We start from the raw sequence: 4,696 nt of genomic DNA, 5'->3' as shown, positions 1-4,696 counted from the left end.
ACAGTGCACTTCGTACCATAAAGGTAATGTCTCCAGATCTTAAGTGCAAATACTACGGCTCCTAACACTAGATCATGCGTAGTATAATTCTTCTCGTGCACTTTGAGTTGTCTTGAGACATATGCAATGACCTTATCTTTTTACATTAGTACGCATCTTATTCCTTGATGTGATGCGTCACAATATACCACGAAGTTTTCCGAACCTTCTAGTAATGATAAAATAGGCGCACTACATAACCTAGGTTTAAGAGTCTCGAATGCTTCCTCTTGTTTCTCTCCCCAAACAAACTTTTTGTCTTTTTGAGTTAAAGTTGTTAGTGGTTGTGCAATTTTTGAAAAATTCGCAAGGAATCGCCGATAATAGCCTGCCAAACCAATAAATTGACGAATTTTTGTCGGGGTTCTTGGGGTTTCCCATTTCTTAATGGCCTCAATCTTTGCAGGATCTACATGAATCCCTTTTTCATTAACCACGTGACCAAGAAATTGTACTTCACGAATCCAGAATTCGCATTTGGAAAATTTGGCATACAATTTCTGGTCCTTAAGTAGCTCTAATATCAATCTTAAGTGTTGCTCATGATCCTTTTTGCTTCATGAATAAATTCGTATGTCATCTATGAAGACGATTACAAATCTATCCAGGTATGTTCTGCATACCCTATTCATTAGATCCATGAAAATAGCCGGTGCATTAGTTAACCCTAATGGCATAACCAAAAATTTATAATGGTCGTACCGGGTCCTAAATGTCGTTTTGGGGATGTCCTCTTCTCGAATTCTCACTTGATGATATCCGGATCGAAGATCGATCTTTGAAAAATATACGGCACCTTGAAGTTGATCAAATAAATCATCGATCCTAGGAACAGGATATCGATTCTTGATGGTCAACTTATTAAGCTCCCTATAGTCAATACACATTCGCATTGATCCATCTTTCTTTTTGACGAACAAAACCGGTGCACCCCATGGTGAAAAACTAGGTCTTATGAATCCTTTATCTAGCAACTTTTGGAGTTGTTTCGACATTTCTTGCATCTCTGATGGGGCCAATCGGTATGGTGCTTTTGCCTCTGGGGCAGCTCCAGGAATTAAGTCGATACCAAACTCGACTTGTTTAGGTAGGGGTAGTCCTGGTAAATCCTCTGGAAACACTTCAGGAAACTCTCGAACTACATGGAAATCTTCAATACATCTTTCTTTGACCTTCTTATCTATAACGTGTGCCAAAAATGCAACATAATTCTTCTTTAAGTACTTCCGCATCTTCATGCATGACACTATCTTAATTTTCTGATCGGACTCCTCTCCTTGAATTATAAGTGTTTCACCTCTTTCTTGAGGAATTCGGATAATCTTTTCCGGACAAATTATTTCAGCTCAATTTTTGGATAGCCAGTCCATGCCTATAACTATATCAAAACTTCCTAACTCGATCGGAATAAGGTCTATGCTAAAATCCTTCTTGGCTAAAGTTAGAGTGCAGTCCATGATTATGTCTCTAGCCCTAATTTCTTGACCATTGGCAAATTCTATTATGTAAATTCTTTCAACTTTTGGGGTTTTAAGTTAATCTTCGGCTTAAAATCTAATGATACAAAACTTCTATATGCTCCTGAATCAAATAATACCGATGCAAATTCATTATTCAATAGAAACATACCTGTAACCGCTTTGGGATCGTGCCTAGCCTCCCTTGCTCTAATCTCAAATTCTCGACCCCGTGCTAGACTTTCTGAGTTTCCTTGATTGTCTGGTCGGACTTGGTTAGCATTTGTTCCTTGTTTTCTCTTTGGACAAACATTTCTCATTTGATCCGGACTCCCACATTCAAAACACAACCGCTTTCGGCAATCTTTTATGGAATGACCCCCTCTGTGGCATCTTTGACAAATGATGCAATTTCCCCAGTGCGGATAATTACATTTATTGCACTTAGGTTTGCTTCTTTGATTTACCACTTGGGTCTGTACCCCAAAATTTCCTACCACTTTCTTATTCTTTCTAAATCTTCCCCCAATAAACTCTATTCAACAGAATGATACATAGGATATTCATCTTGTAGATATCATTGAAGCATTTACGTGATTAAACAGAAAGATTTTTATATTCATCCAAAAATTCAGTACATTCAAACGATTCCAAAAGATGCTAAGGGCTTTCAATCGATTACAACCCTCAAAATAGATCTTAGATTCCAACAAAAGAGTAGTGATTCTAACACTAGTCATTGCTTCTAGAGCAGCATCCAACAAATTAGCATTCCTAGTATTAGTATCATCAACACACTCGCCACTAAACATTTATATAGTCTCCTAATTTCGCGTCTTGCAGCGATGACTGCATCCGAGGTTCTCATCATACGCTGGTGTTGCATCTCCATTACATCGGACAAGTTATTCAAAATGTAGTGGTGATATCCCAGCCGGGTCTAATGAGTTTGGGTTTCCAACGCAATTATCCGCACCCACTCTCGTTCATCCAGAGTCATGCCCTGGGTGTAAGATGCAGGTACTCCAGTCACCACTCGTGAGTCTCTGCTCCTATCTGGTTCTACTAGAGTTCTCGGAAGTCACCCATCGAGGTAGTGATACATTTTTCTTAGTCGTGACCCTAATCCTCGGGCCATGAAACGTTTGAGGCGGAATATCAAGCACTGGCTCCGATGGAGGCAATACTGATGCAGGTGGTAAAACAAGTGACTCGCTAGTTGTTGTGTCCTCATGCTCATATGGGTCTACATCTTCATTGATTGATAAGTTCCTTCTAGATCATCCAACAACATAACCAGATTCGTCTGCTGAATATTCACTAGGAATAGATAATGACATAGTGATTTGCGATATTAACAATCTTAATTACTAGACATACCATCGATAAACGATTAGGGTTAAGACAAAAGTCACCAAGTAGGGACTAAAGATGGAAAGCAAGCTAGAGTCTCTAGATGACCAGAGCCTCTGGTTGCATTACCAAAGCTTCTGGTTGAAGTTCCCATACTTGAAACGAATAATGAAATTTTTTTTTAGTTCATTGGTCTTTGGTTCCTCATGCATAGCAGACCAATGGATCGCTGTCCATCGACCTCTGGTTCCTCATAACTTAGCAGGCCAATGGATCGCTGTCCATCGACCTCTGGTTCCTCATAACTTAGCAGACCAATGTATCTCTGGCCCATCGATCTCTAGTTCATCATAACTTAGCAGACCAATGGATCGCTGGCCCATCGATCTCTAGTTCCTCAAAACTTAGCAGACCAATGGATCGCTGGCCCATCGATCACTAGTTCCTCATAACTTAGCAGACCAATGGATCTCTGGTCCATCGATCTCTGGTTCAACATAGACACTTAGTGATCATAAAGAATTTCTAATTCATCAACCTCTTGTTCAACATACGGTCTTGGTAAATATGAAGTATTTCTAATTCATCGGCCTCTAGTTCAACATACACACTTAGCAAATATTTTCCTTTCGAGGACAAGAGTCTCTGGTTCCTCAAAGCAGAGCTTCTGGCTCTCAAAATCCCTTTCGTGGACCAGAGCCTCTGGTTCATCTAACCAGAGCTTTTGGTTCTCAAGATAAAGCCAACCAGAGCTTCTGAACGTCCTCCACTTATAAAGTTAAGTGGTCCTTTAACCAAAACTAGATTGCAAAGCTCACCTCCTATGTCAAGGCAAATCTTACGTAATGCATTGTACGAAGTATTCAGATACAGAGTCGACCCTCTGGTTGTCTTAGTGCTCTATATAACATGTTTACTTCACAATCAGAGCTTCTGGTTAGTCTAGGGCGATGGATATTCAAAATTTATGCAATCACACGCACAATCATGCTTTTCATAATAAATTTTCTAAATTTGAGCATGTTTTCAACACAACCGATTCGAGTCTTCTATTATAATACCTAAGTTAAACATAGGTGATCAGGCTCTGTTAAAATTAAGTATAATAATGCGACATTCATCCTCTGGTCATACTAGTGATATTATTTTGAAAATATTTGGTTATAGTTTGTGGTTTTTAAGAAAAACCGGTGTTATTTATAACCGAGGCTCTGATACCAAATCTGTCACACCCCGCTAAAGCGGAAACACGAGGTGTAGCAATTAAGCATTTCATAGCACCAATTAATAGATAACACCATTATAGTACATAATCCAAAAAATTACAATTTCATAACCCTACTGTTCACGATGAAGACAACATTATTTACAGAAGGAGTTACTAAAACTTGCGAACAGGTGTAATAAAAAAAGTTCTTCCAAAACTTTCATTCTTACTTATTTTCGTGAAAAGCATGAAACATAAAACAACGTCAACTACAAGGAGTTGGTGAGTTCACGGGTTTTCATATGCACAAAATATTTATAATGCATAAATCACTTCTTGCAAACTAATACATAACTTGCACAAGATAAATGTAAACTTCCATCGATGCTTTAACACTTGAGACGCTACTGAGCCTTACCTGACCAATGTGCCCCATTAATTTACGAACTACCATAAGTGGCCCGCTCACTCACTTACGTACCACGGTTCGTATAAGTACTACTTCAGCGGTGGCTCATTTGCGCACATGAGTAGACTATGAAAACATAGGTAATGTGCACCCGTTTTTGGGTGGGACTGTCAACACAATAGCGGCTATCCACATCACTATATATTTATAATATTTGGTAATATTATTAAA

This window comes from Cynara cardunculus, assembly GCF_001531365.2.
Source record: "Cynara cardunculus var. scolymus isolate 2C chromosome LG 2, CcrdV1, whole genome shotgun sequence".
Classification (NCBI taxonomy): Eukaryota; Viridiplantae; Streptophyta; class Magnoliopsida; order Asterales; family Asteraceae; genus Cynara; species Cynara cardunculus.
This window is presented reverse-complemented; position numbering follows the sequence as displayed.